A 13,355-nucleotide genomic window follows, 5' to 3' on the forward strand; every position below is an offset into this window, starting at 1 on the left:
AATTTCAGGCGTAGTATCAAAGCTAATGTTTTTAATTTTTACACGTTAATGGTAGTTGAATAAAACTAGACCTCTCTCTATGCACATGCTCATTTTTTTTTATATATATATTTTTCCAATTATGAAAAGTAGCAAAATTATCTTGGATCGAGTGTCAAGGACTGTATTTGACATTCTTGTCATAATACTAACTAATAATGTGAAATTGAATGTAAGCTTCAATCTGATATACGAAAACAGATAAAATGGACGTTTCGGTTTTCCCCTTTATCAACAAAACAAGATGAATGAAACACTACAGACGAATGAGATAATGTGGTAGTGGCGTTGTTAAGATGAATCTCAAGTGTCATTTATTTTGGTGCGACTATGTTGTCTAGTGGTATGGCACTCGCCTTCGGATCGGAAGGTCCTTGGTTCAAACCACGATCTGGGCAGCGCATAGTTAAGTCCTTGGAAAAGACTCGTTACTCACATTATCTCATAGTACTCAGGTGCACAATGAGTACATGGTCGTTAACAGCATTGTCTCTGTCGTAAAATAATGCAATATCGCCTAACATGTGTTATGTCTCGTCCTGCATGTTACGTGTTGCTGTTGGTCAGTGACTCTTTGTAAAGCGCTTTGAACGCGTTAGTGGATATTGCGCAATAAAAAAAATCTCAAATTAAAATAACAAAACAGTGTTGACTCTCAATGCAATGTTCAACATTTCAATCATCCCAACATCACACCGGTTCACACTTTTATCAACTTTATTTTAATGGTGCATCATAACATAAAAGCGTGTCGCCTATTTACTTATTATGTAACTAGTATTGCCACTGGACAGCTAGGCTTGGCCATTTTAGAGATGACACGATGGAACCTTCAAGTGTCCCTTTAAGATGGAGAGATAATAGAACAGGATGATAACATAGGATGACGACTTCGATGTCCCTTCATGAACCGAGTTTGTACTCACTTAACCCTTTTGCACCGAAGATTGAGTTCCCTCCAGTTCATAATAAATAAAAGTGCAGTGGAAAGGATCATAACCACGCCCCTTCGGACTGACGGGGTAAACTATAGATAGTATGCGCTTGGCTATGAAACTCATAACATTGCCATCCGGAAGTATAACGGACCAACACACAAAACTCTGTGTAACCTTGAACTTTTACAGTCAGGGTAATACAGTTCAGTGAGAATCACTCACAAACGCGGATGGCAAAATACAATAACAAAGGCCTGATTTACGTCATCTTCGTTCTATCTATAAATAATATAATACTATCGAAGGTATAATATGCTTAAGCAAATCATTCACAAGCTCAACCCACCACAACAATCGCACCAACACACAAGAATGTGTGTAACCTTAAAATGTTTATAGTCTGGTTAAGTGAATGTAGTGAGAACTAATCCCACAAATGTCTGTCTGTCTAAAAACAATGTTCATTCATTCTATTGTTTGTAAATAACCGGCTCTAGAATATTTTACAATCCTGTGTTCGGATTGGTCAAAAATCTACGGGTTGATCTATCTATCTATCTATCTATCTATCTATCTATCTATCTATCTATCTATCTATCTATCTATCTATCTATCTATCTATCTATCTATCTATCTATCTATCTATCTATCTATCTATATATCTGTCCATCCATCCATCCATCTATCTATCTATCTATCTATCTATCTATCTATCTATATATATATATATATATATATATATATATATATATATATATATATATATATATATATATATTATAACGTTGAACGCCACCTTTAAAGGATTAACATATCCGGTTCTATTGACGTAACCTCCTTACATCAGATTTTTATTTCTTATCTCTTCTGCAAGGGATTGGAACATGGCATCACCGTCCTCTCTTACTAGAAATGCATTTAACTCTAAACAAATATCGTTAAAATACTGCCACATTTATTATTTAAAAAAACGGCCGATTGCGAAGCGTCCATCTTGAATCCCACAATGCATCTCGGTCACGATATTGAAATTCATTGGTTCTTTGGATCTTTCTAGCATAGATATATAGATTAGAGTTGTCTATCGCACATTAGAGCCTATTTCCTTGGTGTCCTCAACATTATAATTTTGTAAGTAATAGTTCTTCACTAATTCTGTTTGTTTTCCGGGCCTTTCTAGAAATAAGACAATGCTTTTATATAACGCTTATCCTTTAAAACGCTATGTTATTGATGCTTTGTAACTTATGGAGAGAAAAAAATCTCCTAATGATGGAACATTGTATATTAAACCATTGTTTTTCAATCAGGTACACCTAGGTGTATTGTATATCCTAAGATGTATCACTTTGATAGGGTGTACTAGGGGTGCAGAACATGCAGGCATAGAATAATATAGTCACTCTACATCGCTGTGGAAAACAACAGCCACCTGTAACATTCTATATAATTCCTTCTTTGCGTCATTTCTGAAGTCGAAATATCAAGTTGTCTTACAAAAATATTCACCATCCCCGATATGACTGACGGATTGTAATATAGCTAAGCTCTCGTGTGGTTTAACATAATATTAATATGTCCTTTTAGATGATTCATTTTTTGACTCTAACACATATAGTTAAGCAATAGTAATTTGTTGTATAAAAATCTAAAGTTACTTTTGGACATGTGTAGGATAAGTTAGAAAATGCACTATTCAAGGGACATCTATTCTTCTTCTTCTTCTTCTTCTTCTTCTTCTTCTTCTTCTTTTTATTATTATTATTATTATTATTATTATTATTATTATTATTATTATATTATTATTATTATTATTATTATTATTATTATTATTATTATTATATTATTATTATTATTTACGGTGCCGTAATCTGAAGAAAAACTCATTTTTAAATATTGGCCAGAAAACTCGTCCTTCAAATATCGATCAAATAAAATGACCATCACCTTTTCAAAAACTCTCAAACTTGGGACTTCATTGAAGTCACATGTGTGTTTTATAAATGTTAATAGTCGTAATTTTTTACATTGAAACCTTTTTACTTGTTATTTTTTTTCCCAGACCAACAATGAGAACATTCGCAGCCATCCTTTTCCTGTGCGCCTTTTTGGCCATGGTATTTGCGGCACCAGAGAAAAGGTTTCTCCTGGACGATCTTCAGCAAGGTAATTAATCCTAATACATTAATTGTATAACACCGTCATGTACACAAATATTTAGGGGTTAAAAAATAACAGGAGTGTAAAATTAATCACATTCTCTTCAGAGACAGAATTTGAATAATTAATTCTCCGGTAATAACCGCGGGAGTGACAGTAAAATAATTAGATACTGCAAGGTGCGGAACAACTTCAACAAGCAACAACACACAACAAACCAAACTCGTGTAACACACAGTCCTGACGATGGCTGAAAAGGCCTGAAACATCGATGTAGCTGTAGTATTATATATATATATATATATATATATAATATATATATAATATATATATATATATATATATATAACATGACATAAATAAGTTAAAAATTCCAAAAGCCACCAATATAGATTTTTAGTGTTGTTTTCAACAAGCAGCTAAAATGATTAGAATTAATTTGATACCAAAAGAACAACGCATTGACTTAGAACTTGACTAACTAGATAGATTTATGACGCAAAACGGAAGGGCCCCAAAATTTGACGTTCGTCTATTGATATCCGAAGAGAAAAGCAAAAATAAATAGAGCCTGAAAAATTAAGGTGTTCTGTCAGAATCTATAATATTATAGTACAGGGCATGCTTTTTTTCTTCTATTGAGATTGTCAACCGGAACCACCCTTAATAAAAACTTGGGCAAGGCATTTTTGATTTAAATGGACCTGACAAGGGGGGTCAGCAGAACATCCCGACTGGATCCAGGGATCGAAACCGGTCTCTTACTTGTAAGTGAGGCGAGTGCTCTACCAACTGAGCTATCGGAATCCCCTATTTTTGATTGTGGCTTTCTAATTGAACCACAAAATAACTGTGGACTAAAGGTAGGGCACTCTCCTTCGGATCGGAAGGTACTGGGTTCGAGTCCCGCTACAAGCGGTGCATGGTTGAGTCCTGGAAAAGGCTTTTAATTTCACATTCTCCCACTATACACAGGTGTAAAATGAGTACTTGACTTTTAACAGCGTTGTCTGAAAAATAACCTGTAATATCGCCTAACGGGCATCATGTCTCGTTCTACATGTTAAGTGTCTGTTGGCTAGGGACTCCTTTTAAAGCTCTTTGAGCACGTATAGTAAATATTGCGCTATATATAAGCTGACGTTTTTATTTACTTCGATGTTCATGATCGTCTTGGATCCTTTGCAAAACGATCTGAACACATTTCAACGGACATTACAGTATCTAAAAGCTTGGGTTTTTCATGTGAGGCGAGAACTCTACAACTGAGTTTAAGTTAAGCAAGAGCATTTATATAACGTGCTAAAAGTGCTTTACAAAGGGTCCCTAGCCAACAACAAAAACCTTACACGGTGGAAGTGATATGGCGCCTGTTAGGCGATATTACAATTTTTTTCGACACAGACAACGCTGTTAGTGAACAGGTACTCATTCCTAATCCGAGTACGATTCGAGAATGTGAGTAAAGAGTCTTTTCCAAGGACTCAACCATGCGCCGCTCAGTAGAGGGGGAATCGAACAAAGGACCTTATGATCCAAAGGTAAGCGTCAAACCACAAGACCACATATCCGTTTAGTTAAACAAACGATTTAACCTCCCCCCCCCCATCTCTTTCCATCTCCAGAGGCATCAAAGATCCTCCCGTGCGAGGCTACTCTAGACGAGGCTGCCTGTAAAGATTGCTGTGCCGCCACTGTGTGGTATCACCCATCGGAGGGAACTGCCTGCACCACTGCTTGCTCCATCCTGCCGTAAATTAAGGTATGGAAAAAAAGTGTTTGATCCACAGCGTTACACTAACATTCTATTGATATGAACTGAATGAGGAGATTGCTAACATGTATCTAAGCCATCGTTAACTTATAGCCTGACACTGATCAAAAAATGACGTCAAAATGCCAGTCTTTTGCCAAAAAAGAAAACAAATCGTGAGTTGTATTCAATAGATCAACCAATGAAATAACTTGTTTCCTTGAGCTCTACTAACGACAACTCACTAGACGCTACACAAACCGAGGGTTCTAGTGTCAGGCTGTAATATGTTAACGATTGCTACGCTCTAAGTGACCAGATCTTCCCACCTGATCATTCGTAACGACAAACAAATTTGTGTGTAACTTTCAACGTTTTGAATTTGTGAGAGGAACTTTAGTGATAGATAATCAGGTAACTGGAGTTCTGAAAGCAATTAAAAATATCCAGATAGTGTCAGTTTCGTTCATTCAACTCTGATATGAAAGACCTAATGTTGATATTCAACGCAGGCCCTACAGTTTTTTGCCGACAATCCCATTTTGAAATAATAATAATAATCGATGTTTAAAATCATGTGACATCAAACAAGGAAGGTGGCTTCCGTTGTATCCACAAACAAGTAGATGTTTTAAAATCTTATTTGTTGAGTCTAACCATTACTGCCGGCGCTTTGCTATTCTCGATATGACCTCCGATGAAACTATTGTAACCTGCTGTATACTACGTGCTCAAAGTGCCCTACAAAGGGTCTCTGGCCAACAGCAACACTTAACATGTAGACGAGACATGACGCCTGTAAGGCGATATTACAATTTTTGGAGACAGAGATAAAGTTGTTAACGGCCAGGCCTTGTGTTATGACATTCGCCTTTGGGTCGGAAAAGATCCTGGATCCTGGATTCGAGTCCTTGGAATCGATCAACAGATAAAAATCTACTTGTTTATGGATACATCGGAAGTTACCTTCCTTGTTTGATGTTACATGATTTTAACCATCGATTCTTCTTTAGTCAAACGACAAAACAAATCTATTCAAAATCTAAGATATAAGCAACAATATGTTGAGTAAAAATCTATGAGATATGAAGTGAATAGAAAAGTGCCAGAAGACAATAGAGAATAAAAATTTTTTTCGCGGCGGTGGTGGGGTTTGAACCTGCGACCTTATTGGTACGACAACTCCGCCTGGCAGGTGAGAGCGTGGCTCTACCGTGTGAGCTATCCACGAACACAAAAATATTCGTTTCAAACTCAAAGTCATTACTAGATCCCTCTCTCACCCACTTCTTGAGACCGCCGATTCGTTCGTACACCACCATCGCGAATAATTTTGACCAGCAGTTAAGCCTAATAGCCAATATTCTCAACACAAACATATAACATAGAAACGATTGAGACATTGAGTATGCTCCGGTGTATGGGGTGAATTTTTAATTCAGAAAAGTGAGTGGAGCAGGCACTTATGTTGGTAACAACAAGATATGAAGTGAATAGAAAAGTGCCAGAAGACAATAGAGAATAAAAATTTTTTTTTTCGCGGCGGTGGTGGGGTTTGAACCTGCGACCTTATTGGTACGACAACTCCGCCTGGCAGGTGAGAGCGTGGCTCTACCGTGTGAGCTATCCACGAACACAAAAATATTCGTTTCAAACTCAAAGTCATTACTAGATCCCTCTCTCACCCACTTCTTGAGACCGCCGATTCGTTCGTACACCACCATCGCGAATAATTTTGACCAGCAGTTAAGCCTAATAGCCAATATTCTCAACACAAACATATAACATAGAAACGATTGAGACATTGAGTATGCTCCGGTGTATGGGGTGAATTTTTAATTCAGAAAAGTGAGTGGAGCAGGTTCAAACCCCACCACCGCCGCGAAAAAAATTTTATTCTCTATTGTCTTCTGGCACTTTTCTATTCACTTCATATCTTGTTGTTACCAACATAAGTGCCTGCTCCACTCACTTTTCTGAATTAAAAATTCACCCCATACACCGGAGCATACTCAATGTCTCAATCGTTTCTATGTTATATGTTTGTGTTGAGAATATTGGCTATTAGGCTTAACTGCTGGTCAAAATTATTCGCGATGGTGGTGTACGAACGAATCGGCGGTCTCAAGAAGTGGGTGAGAGAGGGATCTAGTAATGACTTTGAGTTTGAAACGAATATTTTTGTGTTCGTGGATAGCTCACACGGTAGAGCCACGCTCTCACCTGCCAGGCGGAGTTGTCGTACCAATAAGGTCGCAGGTTCAAACCCCACCACCGCCGCGAAAAAAATTTTTATTCTCTATTGTCTTCTGGCACTTTTCTATTCACTTCATATCTTGTTGTTACCAACATAAGTGCCTGCTCCACTCACTTTTCTGAATTAAAAATTCACCCCATACACCGGAGCATACTCAATGTCTCAATCGTTTCTATGTTATATGTTTGTGTTGAGAATATTGGCTATTAGGCTTAACTGCTGGTCAAAATTATTCGCGATGGTGGTGTACGAACGAATCGGCGGTCTCAAGAAGTGGGTGAGAGAGGGATCTAGTAATGACTTTGAGTTTGAAACGAATATTTTTGTGTTCGTGGATAGCTCACACGGTAGAGCCACGCTCTCACCTGCCAGGCGGAGTTGTCGTACCAATAAGGTCGCAGGTTCAAACCCCACCACCGCCGCGAAAAAATTTTTATTCTCTATTGTCTTCTGGCACTTTTCTATTCACTTCATATCTTGTTGTTACCAACATAAGTGCCTGCTCCACTCACTTTTCTGAATTAAAAATTCACCCCATACACCGGAGCATACTCAATGTCTCAATCGTTTCTATGTTATATGTTTGTGTTGAGAATATTGGCTATTAGGCTTAACTGCTGGTCAAAATTATTCGCGATGGTGGTGTACGAACGAATCGGCGGTCTCAAGAAGTGGGTGAGAGAGGGATCTAGTAATGACTTTGAGTTTGAAACGAATATTTTTGTGTTCGTGGATAGCTCACACGGTAGAGCCACGCTCTCACCTGCCAGGCGGAGTTGTCGTACCAATAAGGTCGCAGGTTCAAACCCCACCACCGCCGCGAAAAAAATTTTATTCTCTATTGTCTTCTGGCACTTTTCTATTCACTTCATATCTTGTTGTTACCAACATAAGTGCCTGCTCCACTCACTTTTCTGAATTAAAAATTCACCCCATACACCGGAGCATACTCAATGTCTCAATCGTTTCTATGTTATATGTTTGTGTTGAGAATATTGGCTATTAGGCTTAACTGCTGGTCAAAATTATTCGCGATGGTGGTGTACGAACGAATCGGCGGTCTCAAGAAGTGGGTGAGAGAGGGATCTAGTAATGACTTTGAGTTTGAAACGAATATTTTTGTGTTCGTGGATAGCTCACACGGTAGAGCCACGCTCTCACCTGCCAGGCGGAGTTGTCGTACCAATAAGGTCGCAGGTTCAAACCCCACCACCGCCGCGAAAAAAATTTTTATTCTCTATTGTCTTCTGGCACTTTTCTATTCACTTCATATCTTGTTGTTACCAACATGAGTAAAAATCTATGAAGTTAGTATAGACAATCATCAAATTCTCACTAACTCAGTCACTCATTTCTATAACTGTATGGTCGTCGGGGGGAGTCTTGTGAGATGCAGATTTCACAACTTTCCTCTCGTTGGCCTTTTCCGGAAGTTCGCGCATGTCCTGTTCCGCCCAATCCTTAATATTGTCCTGTCACATTTTGTTTTGGCATTAAAATCTACATAATTTGAAGAAAACTTGTCACGGTCCGGAAAATATGAAGTATTAATTTAGTAATGGAACAATTATACCTGCACAAAATTAACAAGCGATGCCAATATCTATATTGCAGTTTTATAGATTCATGAGTGTTTACTGGGTTAAAATTCTGCATATAATGGGAGTTTTTTTTTCTTGTAATTTTCGTAATTTTTATCTCGATAATTTAAAAGTGTGTGCAAAGTTACTAGAACTAAGTGTGCAAATAACATCTTTCCTACATTATTACCCAATACCGACGTGCACTTTTTACATGTCTGATAACCCAACTCTTTATGGGCTCATTGTTGTCATGGAAATCTCAAAAATTGACGCAAACCATGACAACAATGTTAAATTAGGCACCTAAGTAGGTTCGAATGTCAGCCATGCATCGTAATGATATCAAGTTTACGATAAACCTTTGTGACGTAGGTAACCAAGCCTTAACTTTGATTAAAAATAGATTCTTAAAAAAGAAGTATTATTTAAGTTTGCGAACATGTTTCTTGTACAAAGGTGATGAAATCGGAAACGAACAAGGAGTGGAATAAAAGATTTCTTACATTCTTGCGTTTTGGAAATCGAACTTTGTTCCCAAAACGCACTCGCAAGCTTGTGCAGCAATTTAGGAACACGCCAGGAATTCCAACTGGCAGGAGTGTAAAATTCGTATATTGCTCCACCTCAAAACTTGGACAAGCCCATCTTTTCTCGGTAAAATGATATTCGTTGAATAATGTTTTGACCAATTTGAATGAAAAATATATTCAACGATTGCATCACATTTTCACTCGTCTTATTGTATAAATATAGATTGAAAAGACAGCTGATTTGCCATTAGGAATAATCTTTCAGTGCGTATAAATACAATTCCAACGTGTTTTTATGTCGAAATTAGATTTTACAACCAACCACTCATATACCTGAATTATCTTCTGCTGCCCTCCTCCCCTTCCCCCGCCCATCCTCCCCTGGACCCAAACAAACCACATTTTCCATTCAAAAAGGTTTGAAAACACGATGTTTTCGGAGTTTGGTTTTGAAAATGCCAACTTGGCAGCCTAGCGATGGTTGTTTGGCACGCGCAAATTTCTGTGACTTTTGACCTATTTGAACTGGAATCTCCATTAATTTATTCTCGGAATCTTTCAATTGTAAATTATTATTATTATTATTATTATTATTATTATTATTATTATTATTATTATTATTATTATTATATCATCATCATCATCATCATCATCATCATCATCATCATCATCATCATCATCATCATCATCATCATCATCATCATCATCATGATTAACATCGTGTCTCAAAATGACTTTGAAACGAAACTTTTATCTTTTGACTCACCTAAACTGTTTCGAAAAAACCCCAATTGAAACTGAATATAGTTTAAAAATGAATAAACTTAGCTCCAACTATTATATAATCAATACTATTTTTGTCTTCCCTCCAGGTGACAACGACAACTATACTATTATTGGCAGTCGTCCTATGGTCTGGTGTGCTAAGGATTGTACAATAAAAATGCTGTGATTTCCTTTTATAAACGGTGTTTTTGTTTTTGTGTTTCAAAACAACAGATGTTTTACTCAGTATTTATCAGTTTTGTGTAAATGGGCGTGGAGCGAATATAGCAAAATAATAATACGTATTAGTAGTAGTAGTAGTAGTAATAATAGCGTATTGCTACACCTCCAAATTCATTTTGTCAACTCAGCTTCCTCCGCCCTAAGAACTGTTTCATATCCACCTGCAAGTTTAGTAACTGGACAGTGGAGCATGATGTGATCGCTGGTCTCTGGAGCTGCATGAAATGTCCGACAGGCATCATTGTTCCCCAAATTTCCATCTGCACATGTTTGATGCAGTTCTGCCATGTCGTGTTAAGAGGCGATTTGAGGAAACCAAACAGGTTGAGAGTCCGAAGGTGCCAAGTCTGGTGAATAAGTAAGGTAACACAGAGTTATCCATCCAAATGATGCGATTACCTCCCTTTTCGTGGCACGTCTGGGGACGGAAATTTTCATGAAGAGAGAGAGAGAGAGAGAGAGAGAGAGAGAGAGAGAGAGAGAGAGAGAGAGAGAGAGAGAGAGTACTCGTTTCATCTCCAAATTAGGTCTAAATCGAATTTTTGCTTTTAGTTGCTTCAAAGTCTATATATGTACCTTTATAGTTGACAGTGGCTTCCCGCGGTAGGAAATCAACGAGAAACACACCTCTAATGTCCCAAAAATACTGTTGGCATAAATTTACCCAACTGATTTATCATTTTGAAGTTTTTGGTCTTTTGGAAAGAGGAATGTCACCATTCCATTGATTGTCTCTTTCTTTTGCACTCCGGTTCATATTAAGAGCCCATATTTCATATCCAGTGATTATTCTACTGAGAAATCTGCCATCTCTCCCATTTAGCTGTTATGTGCGGCTATGTGGTCTAGTGGTATGACACTTGCTTTCGGTTCGGAAGGTCCTGGGTTCGAGCTTCGCTTGGCGCATAGTTGAGTCCTTGGAAAAGACTCTTTACTGACATTCTCTCACCGTACTCAGGTGTAAAATGAGTACCTGGCCGTTTACAGCGTTGTCTCTATCCGAAAAAAAGTCGTAACATTACCTAAAAGGCGTCGTGTCCCGTCCTAAATGTTAAATGTTGCTGTTGGCCAGGGACACCTAGTAAAGCGCTTTGAGCACATTTAGTGGATATTACGCTCTATAAAAGCTCACTTTTTTAAAAAGCTCAATTTAGTTGGAGAGTGCTTGGAACAGCAATTCACACTTTCCCGCTCTTGGTCATCATCAGCCTGTATGCCTAATGAGCTCAGACCTTTGAGAATCCCAAGGATGTGATACGTTGATGGGCACTTCCATGACTGATTATAAGGTCTCCTGCTATCACATCAAGAGATGTTTACCTGTCAGATCTGATTAATGCTTCTGTCTTTATTTAACTCACTGAGTTGACACTGCTCGGACGGCGACCATCACGAGGCTTATCAGATAAAGACGTCGTTGAGGCTGTGTCAGATTAGGTCTTGTTTATTGCATCTCATTTTCTTCTAAATGACGAGATACACATCCAAGCCACCTAAAATCTACCTAATGCGTACGTTTTATAAACTTTCACGAGGAGTTTGATAATATTGCTCTAAGTTTCTTCTCCGAACACAAGACATTCAAAGACACCTCTCTGTCGCTGACGGACATCCATGAGGGCAGCCATTTTGACCTGCCTACTTTGTCAAAATTTGACGGAATTTTAATTTACAACTTTTGATTTAAGGAGAACATGTGTAAATTTAATTGAGCCAAACATGACGTCACATAAAAAACAAAACAGAAATGAAATGAGTAGGACATTTGTTCCATTACTTTTCGACTCAGCCTCGTATTATACTAGACAACCCGACCGGCTTCGCTGGGTTCACTTTCGTTTTATATATAATATTATTATATTTTACTTGTTATACAACTGTATTGTGGAAATTAACACAGATCAAGGCCGACGTGTGCATATTTTCAGGTCTAATAACCCAACTTCTTACGGTCTCATTGTTGTAATGGAAATACTCATTACAACCATGTTTTGTCGGACCCTTCATTGTAACGAAATAACGTGTTACCTTTCTGACGTCTGCATACACTGGCAAGAAAAATCCACTGATTAAAGTCAGACTGCCTTGGATTATCACTTCTGTTAATAATAATAATAATAACAATGCTAATAATAATAAATATAATAATAATAACAATAATAATAATAATAATAATAATAATAATAATAATAATAATAATAATAATAATAATAATAATAATAATAATAATAATAATAATAATAATAATAAAAATAAATATAATAATAATAATAATAATAATAATAATAATAATAATAATAATAATAATAATAATAATAATAATAATAATAATAATAACCAATATAATAATAATAATAATAATAATAATAATAATAATAATAATAATAATAATAATAATAATAAAAATAATGATAATGATGATGATGATGATGATGACGACGACGACAACGATGACGACGACGATGATGATGATGATGATGATGATGATGATGATGATGATGATGATGATGATGATGATGGTGATAATACTACTATTAAAAGTAATACTACTACTACTACTACTACTACTACTACTACTACTACTACTACTACTACTACTACTACTACGTACTACTACTACTACTAACTACTACTAACTACTACTACTACTAAGTACTACTACTACAATACTACTACTACTAATTTCTACTACTACTAACTACTACTACTACTACTACTACTACTACTCTACTACTACTATACTACTACTGCTACTATACTACTAATACTACTACGATTATTATTATTATTATTATTATTATTATTATTATTATTATTACTACTACTATTACTACAATAACAACAACAACAACTACTACTACTACTACTACTACTACTACTACTACTACTACTACTAGTAGTAGTACTATTCCCTCTCTGCTACTAATAATAATGATAAAACAATAACAATTAAATGATGATGATGATGATGATGATGATGATGATATGATGATGATGATGATGATGATGATGATGATGATGATGATGATGATGATGATGATGATGATGATGATGATGATGATGATAACGATAATGATTATGATGGTG

The 13,355-nt window shown here is 36.6% G+C and overlaps 1 long non-coding RNA gene across 1 annotated transcript; it reads left to right on the forward strand.

Annotated features, from left to right (window-relative positions):
* The first annotated feature begins 1,991 nt into the window (after positions 1-1,991).
* LOC144976172 (uncharacterized) lies at positions 1,992-10,226 on the forward strand. Its single transcript, XR_013646055.1, has 4 exons — positions 1,992-2,108; positions 3,040-3,143; positions 4,763-4,899; positions 10,133-10,226. It is a non-coding gene; the product is annotated as an uncharacterized LOC144976172 (long non-coding RNA).
* The last annotated feature ends 3,129 nt before the right edge of the window (positions 10,227-13,355 follow it).

This window comes from Berghia stephanieae, chromosome 7 (assembly GCF_034508935.2).
Source record: "Berghia stephanieae isolate SIO BIC M18660-M18661 chromosome 7, UCSD_Bste_1.3, whole genome shotgun sequence".
NCBI lineage: Eukaryota > Metazoa > Mollusca > Gastropoda > Nudibranchia > Aeolidiidae > Berghia > Berghia stephanieae.